Consider the following 19431-nt stretch of genomic DNA (forward strand, 5'->3'; position numbering starts at 1 on the left):
TCGTTGATTGTCCGGATGCAGAGGCCCTGGCAGCTTTTAAGCACAACATCCGCGGCGAGTGGCTCGCCGGCACCTTGGCCAGGAAAAGCCAAAATCTATGGCAGCCCTCACGACACTCATAACCCGCTTTTGCGCGGGAGAGGATAGCTGGCTGGCTCGTAGCAATAACATATCAAAGAACCATGGTACTTCAGATACCAAGGATAGCAATGGCAGGTCACGTCGCAACAAACACAAGCACCGCATCAACAACAACAATACCGAGGATACGGCAGTCAATGCCGGATTCAGAGGCTCTAAACCCGGCCAATGGAAAAAGCCATTCAAAAGAAGCACTTCGGGCTCGTCCAGTTTGGACCGTATACTCGATCGCTCGTGTCAAATACACGGCACCCTCGACAAGCCAACCAACCACACCAACAGGGAATGTTGGGTGTTCAAGCAGGTCGGCAAGTTAAATGTCGAAAACAAAGATAAGGGGTTACATAGCGATGACGAGGAGGAGCCCTGGCCGCCGAACACTAGAGGACAGAAGAGGTTCCCCCCACAAGTGTGGACGGTGAACATGATATACGCAACCCACATCCCCAAGAGGGAGCGGAAGCATGCGCTAAGGGATGTATATGCGTTGGAGCCAGTCGCCCCAAAGTTCAACCCATGGTCCTCCTGTCCGATCACCTTCGATCGCAGGGACCACCCCACTAGTATCCGTCATGGAAGATTCGCCGCACTAGTCCTAGACCCAATCATCGATGGATTTCACCTCACTCGAGTCCTTATGGACGGCGGCAGCAGCCTGAACCTGCTTTATCAGGACACAGTGCGCAAAATGGGTATAGACCCCTCAAGGATCAAACCCACAAAAACGACCTTCAAAGGCGTCATACCAGGTGTAGAGGCCCATTGCACAGGCTTAGTCACACTAGAAGTGGTCTTCGGATCCCCGGATAACTTCCGAAGCGAGGAGTTAATCTTAGATTTAGTCCCGTTCCGCAGTGGCTATCATGCACTGCTCGGGCGAACCACATTTGCGAGATTCAATGCGGTACCGCATTATGCATACCTCAAGCTCAAGATGCCAGGACCTTGGGGGGTCATCATAGTCAATGGAAACACATAGCGCTCTCTCTGCACGGAGGAGCACACTACGGCCCTCCCAGCAGAAGCACAAAGCAGCCTCTTCAGGCAATCCACCAGTTCGGTGATTAAACACCCGGACACCGTCAAGCGCGCCCGGAGTATTCTGCAACAAGACTGCCTGGCACGTTCCGAGCTCGCATAGCAATGCAGCCCCCACCCCAGTCCCAGCCAAACGGCGAAATCCATGCCACGCGTACATAATTACGCATTGAAAATACCATGGGCATAGGTGGGGGGGGGGGCACGACTACGACATGCCCCAAAACGCGGCTCAACCGCACTAGGGGCTTCCCGCTTTGTTATTTTTTCTCTCTTTCAGGACTTTACTCTCTGGAAAGCCCGTCCGGCAGTACGATTGCCGGACACACGATACAACAACCAAGGAGGCAGAAAGCTACGTCGCACCATGGAACTCCCAGGTGGTCTCTGATAACGAGTGAAATACCTGCTTTAAATACCATTCCTCAGCTTGCCCTTGGAGGGGACATGTCAAATAGTCCTACTTTTTGCTTATCGCACTACTTGTATCATTCTGCTTCGACGCACCTTTTGAATGAACAATGCATAGAACTAGACTATTACCGCATTCTCTATTCTTTTTATATATATGTTCATTCATGACATTCAGCACCCGTACACTCTGGTACGCCCAATACGCCAGGGGCTTAAGCGTACCCCGTAATATGGCGTGAGAAGTCCGAACACTTTCGACAGTGCGGCACCCCGAACTTATAGCATTATATGCATGAGCTCCGAATCATGTCTTGGGTCAATAGTTGGGTTTGCCCGGCTCCCATGTTTTGGTACCTTACGTTCCGCTATATTGGCTAAGGTAGCACTAGGAGAACTACTGGGATTGTGCCCCGGTTCATGTGGGCAAGCACCTCAGTAGAGAAAGCTAAAACTGACTGTCATGATAAGGCGGGAGCTAGTCGTTGTTCGAGAGGTCTCGAGTCCCTAAAGACTTATGCCGCTTAGGGCGAAGAGTCGGCTTTGTCCGGCTTAGGCGTGTATAGCGCCCCAAATTCGGCCTTCCAAATACTAGGGGCTTTGCCAAAATTTAAAATTGTAGACTTCTATGGCTAAGTGAGAGTGATAAAGCATTATGTCCGATTGCCTTGTTCGTTATGCTGAGCACCTCCGTCGAAGGACCCAACAATGGGAAAAAGAGTGCTCAGATTTATCCCGAACACCCCAGCACTCGTGGCATGAGGGCAGAAGCCGACGACCGGCCATCTCTCAGATTTGATAAACAGCCGCACAGAAGGTAATATTTTAAATTCAAACAAGCGTTGCATAGCGCACATGAACAAGTTTTCATAATACAGGATCACACGAGCAAGTTCATTCAAAAATTACATCCTTCGCACACTCGTCCGCAACAAGACGGGCACCCTTCAGGACACACTCATAATACATTTCAGGGTGGCGATGCTCCTTGCCCTGCGGCGGCCCCTTCCTTCATCAGCTTCACAGCGTCCAGTTTGGCCCAGTGCACCTTCGCACGGGCAAAAGCCCGGCGTGCACCTTCGATGCAGACGGACCACTTGATGACTTCCAGCCATGGGCAGGCATCCACAAGCCGCCTCACCAGGCCGAAGTAGCTGTTGGAAGGGCGTCGCCAGGCCACATCCGGACTATAAAGCCCTTCATGGCCTGTTCGGCCGCCTTGTGCAGCTCGACCAGTTGCTTCAGCTGGTCGCTCAGAGCATCGGGTGTTCGGTCCCAGTATACTGAGACCAGAACAGCTTCTCCGTTGAGCTTCCCTCCTCGGCCTGGTAAAACTGTGCGGCATCCGACACGCTGCGGGGCAAATCTGCGAATGCTCCTGGAGAGCTCCGGACTCGGGTAAGTAACAAGTAATTTACTTTCACATGCTTGCTTTGCATATTGAATGCCTTACCCGCCGCTATCTTCTTCATCGCATCAATCTCCTGGAGGGCCTTTTGGGCTTCAGCCTTGGCACTCTTTGCACTCTCAAGGGCCGCGGCAAGCTCGGACTCTCGCGTCTTCAAGTCAAGCTCCAACGCCTCGTGCTTCGCACGAGAGCGTGGAGCTCTTGCTGCACCTCGCCCACCCGTGCCTCTTGTTCTCCGCTCGGTGCGCTCCTGGGCGCTTTGTTTTCGGCCTCGGATAGCGCTTGCTTCAGGTCGCCACCTCGGTCGTGGCCCCTGGCAAATTTAACGATGATCCTGTCATTTTGCAATCGCATCCTTTTTTATATATATATCTATGACTAGGTATTACTTACCTTTGTTCTCCTCGAGCTGCCTCTTGGCAAGGCCGAGCTCTTTCTTGGACCCTTCGAGGTCCTGCTTCAGTACGGCGACCTCTGCAGTCAGTGCGGCAGAGCAGCAGCGAAGCCTGCATACGCATATAACATACTTATATTAGACTCCTGTAGATATTAGTTGATCCTCTATTCGGCTTTTCTTTTTGAACACCAAACAGAGCATCAGGGGTTACTGTCTATGCGGTAATATTTTTCCTATATTTCAAATACTTACCTCAAAGCCTGTTAGAAGGCTGGCACAGGCTTCAGTCAGTCCGCTCTTGATGGACTGAACCTTCTGGATCACCGCACTCATAATAGTGTGGTGCTCTTCGTCGATGCAAGCGCTGCGAAGCGCTCCCATCAGATTGTTCGGTGCCTCTGGATGGACAGAGGTCACCGGCACGGGCGTCTTGCCCCTTTTGGAAGGAGGCCACCTGCCTGAGTCCGGAACCACTGGAGGTTCCGGCGCGGTGTCCGGCCGAGGGCCAAACTCGGAGCCCTCGGGAGCCTTACTCCCTCTGCTCCTGGAGTCCGGAAGGTCACCTTGAGGCGCCTCCGGGATTGTCTCCCCTCGACCCGATGCCTCTTGAGACAATACCTCGGCATCGTCCGTAGGGCAAGGGGAGGTGGCGGTCCGAAGTGGATCCCTATCCATAACCGACGAGTCCAAGGAGCCGCCCGATGAAGATACGTCGATACGGGCTTGGGGCTGTCTGCATAATCATATTCGGTGTTAGGAGAAGCAGTGCGACAAAGGTATGCTATGAGTTACTCTGGTATCCGAATACTTACGACTTCGCCAGGGGCTTGGCCCTGAGCAGCCACTCGTCTTCGCCTTCGGCGGCGGTGGTGGAGTAGTCCAGAAGGAGGGTCCTCCCCTTCTTGGACCCTTCGGCCCACCCGGTCAGGGCGGCCTTCCTTTCCTTGTCTTCCCCGACTGAAGGGGGAGCATCTTCATCTTCCTCCTCGTCTTTGGTGGAGGAGTGCGTCGCGGAGTCATCGGATGATGAGTCCGATATCACCTGGCGTCGGGAACTCTTTCGGGTTCCCTTGGCCTTCTTCTTGGTCTTCTCCAGCACCTTGTAAGGAGCTGGAGCCAGCATCTCCATCAAGAGAGCGTCCGCAGTGTCTTCGGGCAGAGGGGCCGGGCAGTCGATCTGCTCCAATGCCTTCACCCAGTCATGTCAAAGGCATGGCAGCTCAGACCCCGCTCATGGTTAAGCTATGGGAAGTAAAAATCCTACCAGATGTACAAAACTTACCGGATTCGCGGGACGCTTTGCGCTTAGCCCGCGGTCCTCGGTGTGAAAGGGAGGGACCTCGGCGCCCTTGAACAGCACCCTCCAGACGTCTTTGTGCGTCGTGTCGAAGAGCTCGATTGGAGTCTGGTGCCGGGCCGGGTCGAACTCCCACAGGTTGAAATCCCGTTGTTGACACCAGAGGATCCGGCGGAAGAGCATGACCTGGACTATGATGACAAGCTTGAGCTTCTTGCTTGCCATATTCCGGATACATTTCTGGAGTCCGTCCAGCTCCATCGATGAACCCCGGGACAGGCCCTTCTCTTTCCAATAGGTGAGCCCTGTGGGGATTCCGGATCGAAACTCAGGGGCTGCCACCCAGTTGGTGTCGCGCGGCTCGATGATGTAGAACCACGCCGATTGCCACCCCTGTATGGTCTCTATGAAGGAGCCTTCGAGCCATATAACATTGGGCATCTTGCCCACCATGGCTCCACCGCATTCCGCTTGCTGGCCCCCCCCCACCTTCGGCTTGATATTGAAGGTCTTCAGCCACAGACCGAAGTGGGGCCAGATGCGGAGGAAAGCCTCGCACACGACAATGAACGCCGAGATGTTGAGGATGAAATTCGGGGCCAGATCATGAAAGTCCAGCCCGTAGTAGAACATAAGACCACGGACGAATGGATGGAGGGGAAACCCCAGTCCGCGGAGGAAGTGGTCGAGGAAGACTACCCTCTTGTGAGGTTCCGGGGTAGGGACGATCTGCCCCATAGCGGGCAGCCTCTGCGCGATATTCGCGGCTAAGTATCCGGCTCCGCGCAGCTTTTTGATGTGTCCCTCCGTAACGAAGGAAGCCATCCACTTGCCTCCCGCTCCGGACATGTTTGGAGAAGGTTGAGGAGAAGGATGTGGACTTGGGTGTTGGAGCTCGAGTGCGCAAGAATGGATGAGTAAGGAGGAAGAAGGCGTGGGTAGAAAAAGGTTAAACCTTATCCCCTTATAAAGGTGGCCGAAACTATGCGTCCCCACTAGCCTGGTAAAACTCGCTTATCCCCCAAGCGTCAAAATTGATGGCGTGGTCGGGTTACCCACGCCCGTATTGATGAGAATCCCGTAATAAGGGGACCACGATCTCTGCTTTGACAAGACGTCGCAAGAAACTGCCTCGCGTTATGTGCGGGGCTAGTTAAAGAAAAACGGTTTGAATAATCACCGAACCATGGCATGATGTCATGTTGCCAAAACGTGTCAGCAGATTAGATTTGTGGAAATATTATTCTCTCTACGATGGTATGTGGAACCCAAATTTATTGATTCGACACAAGGGGAGCCAAAGAATATTCTCAAGTATTAGCAGCTGAGTTGTCAATTCAACCACACCTGGAAACTTAGTATCTGCAGCAAAGTGTTTAGTAGCAAGTAATATGATAGTGGTGGTAGCGGCAACAAAAGTAAAGACAGCAAAAGTAATGTTTTTGGTATTTTGTAGTGATTGTAACAGTAGCAGCGGGAAAGTAAATAAGCGTAAACCAGTATATGGAAAACTCGTAGGCACCGGATCAGTGATGGATAATTATGCCGGATGCGGTTCATCATGTAACAGTCATAACATAGGGTGACACAGAACTAGCTCCAATTCATCAATGTAATGTAGGCATGTATTCCGTATATAGTCATACGTGCTTATGGAAAAGAACTTGCATGACATCTTTTGTCCTACCCTCCCGTGGCAGCGGGGTCCTATTGGAAACTAAGGGATATTAAGGCCTCCTTTTAATAGAGAACCGGAACAAAGCATTAGCACATAGTGAATACATGAACTCCTCAAACTATGGTCATCCGGGAGTGGTCTCGATTATTGTCACTTCGGGGTTGCCGGATCATAACACATAGTAGGTGACTATAGACTTGCAAGATCAGATCCAGAACTCACATATATTCATGAAAACATAATAGGTTCAGATCTGAAATCATGGCACTCGGGCCCTAGTGACAAGCATTAAGCATAGCAAAGTCATAGCAACATCAATCTCAGAACATAATGGATACTAGGGATCAAACCCTAACAAAACTAACTCGATTACATGATAAATCTCATCCAACCCATCACCGTCCAGCAAGCCTACGATGGAATTACTCACGCATGGCGGTGAGCATCATGAAATTGGTGATGGAGGATGGTTGATGATGACGACGGTGATGAATCCCTCTCTCTGGAGCCCCGAACGGGCTCCAGATCAGCCCTCCTGAGAGGTTTTAGGGCTTGGCAGCGGCTCTGTATCGCAAAACGCGATGATTTCTTCTCCCTTATTTTTTTCTCTCTGAGAGCAAATATATAGAGTTGGAGTTGGCGTCGGAGGGCATCCAGGGGGCCCACGAGGTAGGGGGCGCGCCCCCCACCCTCGTGAGAAGGGTGTGGGCCCCCTGGTCTTCATCTTTGGCGAGGATTTTTTATTATTTTTTCTAAGATGTTCCGTGGAGTTTCAGGTCATTCCGAGAATATTTGTTTTCTGCACATAAAACAACACCATGGCAATTCTGCTGAAAACAACGTCAGTCCGGGTTAGTTCCATTCAAATCATACAAGTTAGAGTCCAAAACAAGGGCAAAAGTGTTTGGAAAAGTAGATACGACGGAGACGTATCAACTCCCCCAAGCTTAAACCCTTGCTTGTCCTCAAGCAATTCAGTTGACAAACTGAAAGAAAGAAAGAAAAACTTTTACAAACTCTGTTTGCTCTTGTTGTTGTAACTATGTCAGCCAGTATTCAAGTTTTCAGCAGAGATCATAACTAACCACATTTGTAATAATTCTCAGGTCTCATAATTACTCATATCAGTAGCATAATCAACTAGCAAGTAATAATAATAAATCTCGGATGACAACACTTTCTCGAAACAATCGTAATATGATATAACAAGATGGTATCTCGCTAGCCCTTTTTGAGACCGCAAAACATAAAAGCAGAGCACCTTTAAAGATCAAGGACTGACTAGACATTGTAATTCATGGTAAAAGAGATCCAATCATAGTCATACCCAATATAAATTAACAGTGATGAATGCAAATGACAGCTGTGCTCTCCAGCTAGTGCTTTTTAATAAGAGGGTGATGACTCAACATAAAAGTAAATGGATAGGCCCTTCGTAGAGGGAAGCAGGGATTTGTAGAGGTGCCAGAGCTCGGTTTTCAAATAGAGATAAATTGTATTTTGAGCGGTATACTTTCATTGTCAATGTAACAACTAAGAGATGGCGATATCTTCCATGCTAAACACATTATAGGCGGTTCCCAAACAGAATGGTAAAGTTTATACTCCCCCTCCACCAACAAGCATCAATCCATGGCTTGCTCGAAACAACGAGTGCCTCCAACATACATCAGGTCCCAGGGGGAGTTTTGTTTGCAATTAATTTTGATTTAGTTTGCATAAAGCATGGGACTGGGCATCCCGGTGACCAGCCATTTTCTCGTGAGTGAGGAGCGGAGTCCACTCCTCTTGAGAATAACCCGCCTAACACGGAAGATAAGGACAGCCTTTGTTGATACATGAGCTATTCGAGCATACAAAACAGAATGTTTATTTGAAGGTTTAGAGTTTGGCACATACAAATTTACTTGGAACGGCAGGTAGATACCGCATATAGGAAGGTATAGTGGACATCTGAATAACTTTGGGGTTTAAGGATGGATGCACAAGCAGTATTCCCGCTTAGTACAGTGAAGGCTAGCAAAAGACTGGGAAGCGACCAACTAGAGAGCGACAACAGCCATGTACATGCATTAAAATTAATAAACATTGGATGCAAGCATGAGTAGGATATAATCCACCATGAACATAAATATCGTGAAGGCTATGTTGATTTGTTTCAACTACATGCGTGAACATGTGCCAAGTCAAGTCACTTAAATCATTCAAAGGAGGATACCACCCCATCATACCACATCATAATCATCTCAATAGCATGTTGGCACACAAGGTAAACCATTATAACTCATAGCTAATCAAGCATGGCACAAGCAACTATGATCTCTAATTGTCATTGCAAACATGTTTATTCATAATAAGCTGAATCAAGAACGAGGGACTCATCATATTTACAAAAACAAAAGAGGTCGAGTTCATACCAGCTTTTCTCATCTCAGTCAGTCCATCATATATCATCATAATTGCCTTTCACTTGCACGACCGAACGGTGTGAATAATAATAAGACTGCACGTGCATTGGACTAAGATGGAATCTGCGAGCATTCAATAAACAGGAGAAGACAAGGCAATATTGGCTCTGGGTTAAATCAACAATAATGCATAAAAGAGCCACTTCAACAATTTAGTTATGGTCTTCTCCTACTGACCCCCAAAGAAAAGAAAAGAAATAAAACTATTTACACGGGAAAGCTCCCAACAAGCAAAAGAAGAACGGGAAATATTTTTGGGTTTTCTTTTTAATTATTACTACTAAAGCAGAAAAATAAACTACTACTAATTTTTTTGGTTTTTCTTAAGGTTTAACAAACACACTAGAAGAAAGCAGGAAAAAGAACATAAACTAGCATGGATATTACAGTGAAAAAGTATGAGCACCGACATCTAGTAATGAGTATGTGTGAACATAAATGTAATGTCGGTGAGAAATACGTACTCGCCCAAGCTTAGGCTTTTGGCCTAAGTTGGTCTATTGCCAGGGATAACCTGGCGGATACCCGTAAGGGTAGTTGGGGTCGTACTGCAACGAAGAATAGTTGGGATCATACTGATGTGCAGCGGTTATCGCATGCTGTGCTGCAGCGTGGAGTCGAGCTGCCTCCGCTCTCCTCTCGTACTCTTCTGCCTCCTCTCTGGTAATAACATGTCTTCTTTTTGTCTGTGAATCAAAGAAGGCAGGAGCAGGGAGGGTAATACGGAAAACACGTCGTTTATCAAAAATTAAACGATATAAGAGAGGTGATTCAGGCCTCTCGACAAACTGGTGCGAAGCCATAGAGTCATAATCTAAATATGCAGGACGCAACTCCATATCACTCTCGCGAATGTCTATTTCAAGAAAATGAGTTAAGCGGGTTGCATAAATTCCTCCAAAGAAATCTCCATTATGTCTATTATGATGCAACCTACGAGCTACAATGGCTCCCATATGATCAGAATGGTCTCCTAACACAACACTCCTAAGAATGCTAAGATTAGGGACACACATGTGACATGCTTCATCCTTAGCATTTATGCATCTACCGTTGAAGAGAGCAAAATAATTTATAGCAGGAAAGTGAATGCTCCCTATGGTAGCCTGCGTTATATCTCTAGATTCCCCTACAGTTATACTAGCAAGAGAGTTTCTAAATTCAGATTTAGGGGGATCCCTAATACTGCCCCATGATGGAAGTTTGCATGCAAGAGTGAAATCCACTAAGTCCATGGTATAAGATTTGTCATAGAGATCAAACATGACTGAAGGAGAATTACGCGAAGATGAATACTCAAACCTCCTCACAAATGAACTTGTGAGATCATGATACTGGGGGCATTTGTTAGCCTCAAAATCCTCAAGACCGGCATTGAGCAAATATGCTTTGAATTCTTCCTTAATCCCCGCACGGTCCATAAAGTTTTTCGACGGCCATTCGCAAGACCATACTGGAGCGTCTCTTGGTGGATCCTCGTTAGCATCGGGCATAGCAATCCTGGGTCCTTGCTTCTTAGAAGAACCACCTTGGAACATCTTCCTAAGCATATATTTTTTTCTCTGAAAAATTCTGAAAATTTTAGTAACTTCAAACAAAAGTGAACCAACTTCAATAAAATTGATAGCAACTACTCCTACAAGTGCCTAGGGCCTATATCAAGCATCAAAACTACCCTTGACCATATAAATTTGACATGCAAGCTCAAGAACAGGGTCACCTAAGCAACAAAAATTTGCAAAGAATAAAGCACTAGAACATAAATTAATTGGACCAATGGAGGAGTCACATACCAAGGAACAATCTCCCCATTCAGTTTTGTGAGAGGTGCTTTGAGCAAGGAGATCGAAAATCACAGCAAAAGTGGCTGGAACTCGTGCTTGAGTTGGTTTTTCGGGTTTGTGTGAGACAGAGGAAGAAGATGGGTGCTGGGATAAGTGGAGGAGGGCCACCGTGGGCCCACGAGGCAGGGGGCGCGCCCTAGAGGGGGCGCCCACCACCCTCGTGGCCAGGTGGCAGCTCCTCCCGCGGTAATTTTTGCACAGTAAATCCTCAAATATTCCCGAAAAAATCATATTAAATTGGCATGTCATTCTGAGGACTTTTATTTTCGGGTATTTTTATATTGCACGGATAAGTCAGGAAACAGACAGAAAAATACTATTTTTACTTTATTTCTACTTAACAGAAAGTATAAAGAGGGTACAGAAGGTTGTGCTTCTAGTTTCATCCATCTCATGCTCATCAAAAAGATCCACTAACAAGGTTGATCAAGTCTTGTTAACAAACTCGTTCCGATAATCATGAAACCGGAGAAATTTCGAATAACACTAAGTTACCTCAACGGGGATATGCACATCCCCTATAATAAGTATATCATATTTCTTTTTGACAGTAGGAAGAGGAAATTCGAAACCTCCAATTATAATCGATGGAATTTTTCCAATGGGGTTGATACTATAAACTTGAGGTTGTTTCCTTGGAAACTGTACCGTATTCTCATTACCATTAACATGAAAAGTGACATTGCCTTTGTTGCAATCAATAACAGCCCCTGCAGTATTAAGAAAAGGTCTTCCAAGAATAATAGACATACTATCATCCTCGGGAATATCAAGTATAACAAAGTCCGTTAAAATAGTAACGTTTGCAACCACAACAGGCACATCCTCACAAATACCGATGGGTATAGCAGTTGATTTATCAGCCATTTGCAAAGATATTTCGGTAGGTGTCAACTTATTCAAGTCAAGTCTACGATATAAAGAGAGAGGCATAACACTAACACCGGCTCCAAGATCACATAAAGCAGTTTTAATATAATTTCTTTTAATGGAGCAAGGTATAGTAGGTACTCCGGGGTCTCCAAGTTTCTTTGGTATTCCACCCTTAAAAGTATAATTAGCAAGCATGGTGGAAATTTCAGCTTCCGGTATCTTTCTTTTATTAGTAATGATATCCTTCATATATTTAGCATAAGGATTTGTTTTGAGCATATCAGTTAATCGCATACGCAAGAAGATAGGCCTAATCATTTCAGCAAAGCACTCAAAATCCTCATCATCCTTTTTCTTGGATGGTTTCGAAGGAAAAGGCATGCGTTTCTGAACCCAAGGTTCCCTTTCTTTATCATGTTTCCTAGCAACAAATTCTCTTTTATCATAACATTGATTCTTTGATTGTGGGTTATCAAGATCAACATCAGGTTCAATTTCTACATCATTATCATTACTAGGTTGAGCATCATCATGAACATCATCATTAATATTTTCACTAGGTTCATGTTCATTACCAGATTTTGTTCTAGCATCAGACATAGAGATATCATTTGTATTATCAGGTGATTCAGCAATAGGTTCACTAGAAGTTTGCACAGTTCTATCATTTTTTTCTTCTTCTTCTTTTTAGAAGAACTAGGAACATCAATATTATTTCTTTGAGAATCTTGCTTGATTCTCTGAGGGTGGACTTCAGGATACAAAGGTTCCTGAGTCATTCTACCAGTTCTAGTAGCCACTCTAACAGCATAATCATTTTTCTTACTATTCATTTCATCAAGCACTTCTTTTTGAGCCTTAAGTACTTGTTCTACTTGAGTGGTAACCATAGAAGCACGTTTGCTAACAGGTTTAAGTTCACCTTTAATATTAGCCATATAATCACCCAAGCATCTAATCATATAAGCATTTTCTTTTAATTGTCTACCAAAATAAGCATTGAAGTCGTCTTGCTTATACATAAAGTTATCAAACTCATCCAAGCACTGACTAGCAATTTTAGTAGGAGGAACTTCAGCTTTATCATATCTATAGAGAGAATTTACCTTTACTACATGTGTCGGGATATCGGGATCAGGAGGTTCTTCAATAAAAAAGAATTTAGGTCATATGTTTCTTCAACAGGTGGTATATTAAGACCATGTATTTCTTAAGTAGGAGGTAAATTGTTAACGTCTTCAGCTTTAATACCTTTTTCTTTCATAGTTTTCTTTGCCTCTTGTATATCTTCGGGACTGAGGAATAGAACACCTCTCTTCTTCGGAGTTGGTTTAAGAATAGGCTCAGATTGGAGCAGGAGTTGGCTCAGGAAGTGGCTTAGGAGGTGCCCAATTATTTTCATTTGTCAACATATTATTCAATAGAATTTCAGCTTCATCCAGTGTTCTTTCCCTGAAAAGAGAACCAGCACAACTATCCAGGTAATCTCTGGAAGCATCGGTTAGTCCATTATAAAAGATATCAAGCATTTCGGGTTTCTTAAGAGGATGATCAGGCAAAGCATTAAGTAACTTGAGAAGCCTCCCCCAAGCTTGTGGGAGACTCTCTTCTTTAATTTGCACGAAGTTGTATATTTCCCTCAAAGCAGCTTGTTTCTTATGAGCAGGGAAATATTTAGCAGAGAAGTAATAAATCATATCCTGGGGACTACGCACACAACCAGGATCAAGAGAATTAAACCATATCTTAGCATCACCCTTTAATGAGAACGGAAATATTTTGAGTATATAAAAGTAATGCGATCTCTCATCATTAGTGAACAGGGCAGCTATATCATTTAACTTAGTAAGATGTGCCACAACAGTTTCAGATTCATAGCCATAAAACGGATCAGATTCAACCAAAGTAATTATATCAGGATCAACAGAGAATTCATAATCCTTATCAGGAACACAATAGGTGAAGTAGCAAAAGCAGGGTCGGGTTTCATTTTATCTCTAAGTGATTCTTTGTTCCATTTAACTAATAACCTCTTAAGCTCATATCTATCTGCAAGCTAAAATAGCGGCAGAAGATTCCATATCAAAAAGATAGCCCTCAGGAATAACAGGCATATTTTCATCATCACTATCATCATCGTATTCAGATTCAATAATTTCTCTAGCCCTAGCAATTTGTTCATCAAATCACAGGGGCTATCAGGCATAGAAGCAGTTTCATCATAAGTATCATGCATAGCAGAAGTGGCATCATCAATAACATGCGACATATCAGAACGAATAGCAGAAGCAGGTGTAGGTGTCGCAAACTTACTCATAACAGAAGGTGAATCAAGTGCAGAGCTAGATGGCAGTTCCTTACCTCCCCTCGTAGTTGAGGGATAGATCTTGGTTTTTGGATCTCTCAAGTTCTTCATAATGATAACAGATATAAATCCCAAGTGACTCAAAGAATAGAGCTATGCTCCCCGGCAACGGCGCCAGAAAATAGTCTTGATAACCCACAAGTATAGGGGATCGCAACAGTTTCGAGGGTAGAGTATTCAACCCAAATTTATTGATTCGACACAAGGGAGCCAAAGAATATTCTCAAGTATTAGCAGCTGAGTTGTCAATTCAACCACACCTGGAAACTTAGTATTGCAGCAAAGTGTTTAGTAGCAAAGTAATATGATAGTGGTAGTAGCAGCAACAAAAGTAAAGACATCAAAAGTAATGTTTTTGGTATTTTGTAGTGATTGTAACAGTAGCAGCGGGAAAGTAAATAAACCAGTATATGGAAAACTCGTAGGCACCGGATCAGTGATGGATAATTATGCGGATGCGGTTCATCATGTAACAGTCATAACATAGGGTGACACAGAACTAGCTCCAATTCATCAATGTAATGTAGGCATGTATTCCGTATATAGTCATACGTGCTTATGGAAAAGAACTTGCATGACATCTTTTGTCCTACCCTCCCGTGGCAGTGGGGTCCTATGGAACTAAGGGATATTAAGGCCTCCTTTTAATAGAGAACCGGAACAAAGCATTAGCACTAGTGAATACATGAACTCCTCAAACTATGGTCATCACCGGGAGTGGTCCCGATTATTGTCACTTCGGGGTTGCCGGATCATAACACATAGTAGGTGACTATAGACTTGCAAGATCGGATCAAGAACTCACATATATTCATGAAAACATAATAGGTTCAGATCTGAAATCATGGCACTCGGGCCCTAGTGACAAGCATTAAGCATAGCAAAGTCATAGCAACATCAATCTCAGAACATAGTGGATACTAGGGATCAAACCCTAACAAAACTAACTCGATTACATGATAAATCTCATCCAACCCATCACCGTCTAGCAAGCCTACGATGGAATTACTCACGCACGGCGGTGAGCATCATGAAATTGGTGATGGAGGATGGTTGATGATGACGACGGCGACGAATCCCCCTCTCTCGGAGCCCCGAACGGACTCCAGATCAGCCCTCCCGAGAGGTTTTAGGGCTTGGCGGCGGCTCCGTATCGTAAAACGCGATGATTTCTTCTCCTTGATTTTTTTCTCTCCCGAAAGCAATATAGAGTTGGAGTTGGCGTCGGAGGGCATCCAGGGGGCCCACGAGGTAGGGGGCGCGCCCTAGGGCCCCCCACCCTCGTGGACAGGGTGTGGGCCCCCTGGTCTTCATCTTTGGCGGGATTTTTTTTATTTTTCTAAGATGTTCCGTGGAGTTTCAGGTCATTCCGAGAATATTTGTTTTCTGCACATAAAACAACACCATGGCAATTCTGCTGAAAACAGCGTCAGTCGGGTTAGTTCCATTCAAATCATACAAGTTAGAGTCCAAAACAAGGGCAAAAGTGTTTGGAAAAGTAGATACGACGGACGTATCAGTCAGGATAGATTTGTGAAATTATCTCTCTACGGTGGTATGTGGAACTTATTTTGCAGGGTCGGACACTATCCTTGTATTCAAACTCTTCTCGGTGTATTCGGAGGAGGAACCCGCCTTGCAATGCCGAAGACAACACTGCGCGTCGGACTCATCGTCATTGAAGCCTGGTTCAGGGGCTACTGAGGGAGTCCTGGATGAGGGGGTCTCCGGACAGCCGGACTATATCCTTTGCCAGACTGTTGGACTATGAAGATACAAGATTGAAGACTTCGTCTCGTGTCCGGATGGGACTCTACTTGGCGTGGAAGGCAAGCTAGGCAATACGGATATGTATATCTCCTCCTTTGTAACCGACCTTGTGTAACCCTAGCCCTCTCCGGTGTCTATATAAACCGGAGGGTTTTAGTCCGTAGGACAACATACAATCATACCATAGGCTAGCTTCTAGGGTTTAGCCTCTCTGATCTCGCTGGTAGATCAACTCTTGTACTACTCATATTCAAGAATAATCAAGCAGGACGTAGGGTTTTACCTCCATCAAGAGGGCCCGAACCTGGGTAAAACATCGTGTCCCCTGCCTCCTGTTACCATCTGCCTTAGACGCACAGTTCGGGACCCCCTACCCGAGATCCGCCGGTTTTGACACCGACAGCCCATCCCCTGAGGAGCTCGCCGGGCTCTGCTTTCGCTGCCTCGACCCCCGCCACTGCGTCCGCGACTGCACCAACGACATCCGCTGCAGGCGGTGCCTCATCTCCGGCCACGACTCCCGTGGTTGTGACGACTTCCACCGCCGCGCCGGTCGCACCCCACTCGCCGCCCCATGGACGGCCGCGCACCGTGCTGGCCGCGACCCACCCGCCGCCCCGCGGACTGCCGCGCCCCCGACGCCGCCCCCTGCTCCGGTTGTGCATGCCTTGCCCCAGCTACCTGCCCCCGCTCCGGTCGCGCACATGAGCGCGCTGAGCCAGTGCGCATCATCATGTCACGCTCCGTTGAGATGGAGGAGGCAGAGGAGGTGCTCAGCCGGGCGATGGTGGCCACCATCACTGGTACTCGGCCCCAGGTGTCTGCCGACGATGTCGCTGCGCTCCTGTGCACCACGTTCGACTTCGAAGACGGCGACTTCACCACCCACCTCCACAAGCCTGAAGATTTCCTGATCATCTTCGGCTCCCGCCCCTCCAAGGACCGCATGAACGGCGACCATTACATCTGATGCCCGCGCTTTTCGCTGTCGCTACGCCTATGGTGCAAACTTGCCCATGCCGGCTCCGGTGGGTTCGAATACCGCGTCAGGCTTGAGCTCCGCGGCATCCCCGCCCAGGCCTGGCATTTAGCAACGGCGGAGCACATCCTCGGGACCAGCGTCTGGGTCGAGCGCCTCCACCCGCAGACGCACTCCCGTGCTAACCTGGCCACATTCCGCCTCTCCGGACGCGCGCACGACCCCGCCAGCATCCACTGTGCCGCCACGCTGGAGATTGTCAAGGTCACTCCAGGATGCACCACCTCCTCCGCCCCTACGGTCACCACTCTCACGTACCCTATCGCCATCGCCCTCGTTCGCTTCCGACGTCGACCGAGCTCGCGCCCCCACCGGTCCCGCAGCTCGCCCAGATGGGGAGGAAGACGGGCATGCGGCTGATGGTGATGGCGCTAATGCCGATCATGGCCCCGGGCGGGGCCGCCCGCGCCGCCGCGGCCGCAAACGCCGCCGTACTGCCGTCGCTCCGGAGGGACGTGCCGATGGCATGGCTGTGGATGCCGGCGGTTGGGCGCACCCCCGTGGCCAGCACCGCGCTGACGGCCTTACCATCGCCGATCACTGGTCCGGGGCATGCACCGCCGTGCGCGCTCAAACGCCGCCGCCCGTACAGTCAACACCCCGGCCCATGGACGCCTGGCCCACCTCCCTGGACGACGCCCGACGCCCTCATCACAAAGCCAAAAGAGGAAAGAGGGGAGGAAAGAAAAAGCGTGGAAGGATTGCGGCTGCGATTGCCAAAGCTGCTGCGGCTGCCGATCCCAGGCCGACAAGATCACCCCCACGGGCCGATGCACACGTCGCTTCGCCAGCTGGCTCCCTAGCACTGGCGTCGCGCCCTCCCACCCCAGAGGCCGGACCCGCCACGGCTGTGGATCCCAGCCCGACAGGATCACCCCAACGGACGGACGCGCACGTCGCTTCACCAACTGGCTCCCTGACGCTGGTGCCGGGCCCTCCCACCAGAGAGGTCGGGCCCGCCACGACCATGCCCCTCCTGTCGCCATGCACCCAGACGAGCACCGCAGTTGATTCGGGACCGCCCTCCACCAATCGTTGCGCGCCTAGGGATCCCGACAGCATATCCTCATGCAGCATGGTCCCCGACTCACAACCAGAAGTGCGCCCATCTTTATCCGCTCCAGAGACTGATGCTGCTGCTGACCTGCTGTCAGGGAAAAGCGCTGCTTTGTCTGCGTCAGTTCCTGTTGCTCCTGACGAGGACCGATTCCCTGACCGTATCGATGCTGCGCGGGGCGATACGCAGGAAGAGATGCGGCAAGCCCACACCACCGCGCCAGAGCGCACCCAAGGCCATGATAATCCTTTGCAGGCTCCTGGCGCAGATGTGATGGGCCTCCTAGTCGCTGCCACTTCGACGGCCCATGATCCCATGCCCAGGCCACCTCCCCTCCTGGATGCGGCTACCACTGGCCCAGCCATCGAGGATGTGCGCCCCGCACCGCCCACACCAGCCGTTCGGTGCACGACCCGCTTCGCCTCACCTCTAGTCACGCTACGCCGCTGCCGGCCGAGCACTACCACGATGGGCAACTGGACCTTGGGTGACTTCCTTGCCACAGCCACCCGACAGCTCAATCCTGTCCTTCCCGCCCCAGGCCGCAAGCAACGCAAGCAACCTCTCAACTTCGCGCCGCCACGGCATGGGCGATCTGCGACCATAGCAAAGTCCAAGCCGGTTGCGCCACCTACTATCGAACGTCGCGAGCAGGTTCAGCTGTTGCGCACCCTGGGCATCGTTGGTGTTGACGAGCCAATCACACCGGATGCAATGAAGGCCTATGACAACCTGTTCGCCGCGCTGATCCCTAAGGCAGTCCTTGCAGCCATCGCTGCCCTAGTCGGTCGCGAACTCCCCGCTGACCCATCAACGGCGCCGATCACGACGGTGATCAACGGCAGCCCGATCAAGGTCTGAGCGCGTGCCCCGCTCCTCCCTTGTCGACCATGTTCTCATGGATCACGCCCCGAAGATCATAGTATGGAATGTGCACGGCATCCACGCTCGCGCCCAGCGCACCGCAATCCGGTCGCTCATTGTATCCGCGAACGCATCTGTTGTCTGCCTCCACGAAACTAAAATGGAGTTGATCGGCTTGTCCACTGTCCTCGAGACACTTGGCTCGGACTTCGACGACCACGCGTACTTGCCTGCGATCGGCACCCGCGGCGATATTCTACTGGCCTAGAAGCGCAGCTTGGTGATGATCAACAACCCCTCGCTCACCACAAACACGCTATCCACCCTGGTGACGCCCCCCCCCCCCCACACCGGCGCCAACCCCTGGTGGCTCACTATCGTCTATGGGCCGCAGCATGACAGCGACAAGATCTCGTTCCTCCAGGAAATACGTGATGTCCGAGCCAACTGTGCTGGCCCATGGATGCTTTGCGGTGATTTCAACCTAATCTATCACGACGAGGATAAGAACAACGGAAACCTCAACCGCTGCAAGATGGGGCGCTTCCGGCGGGTCATCAACGACCTTGCTCTCAAGGAGATATACCTAAACGGACGGTGCTACACTTGGTCGAACGAGCAGACCCCGCCAACTCTGGTTCACCTTGATCGCGTCCTATGCACCACGGATTGGGAAGAGGAGCATGGCGAGTGTCACCTACATTGTCTGGCTTCGGTCATATCTGACCACAACCCCTTCCTCCTTGACTGCTCGCCCCTACCCCCAGCACGCCGGTGCTTC

Source organism: Triticum urartu, chromosome 6 (genome assembly GCF_003073215.2).
Source record: "Triticum urartu cultivar G1812 chromosome 6, Tu2.1, whole genome shotgun sequence".
In the NCBI taxonomy this organism is placed as follows: Eukaryota; Viridiplantae; Streptophyta; class Magnoliopsida; order Poales; family Poaceae; genus Triticum; species Triticum urartu.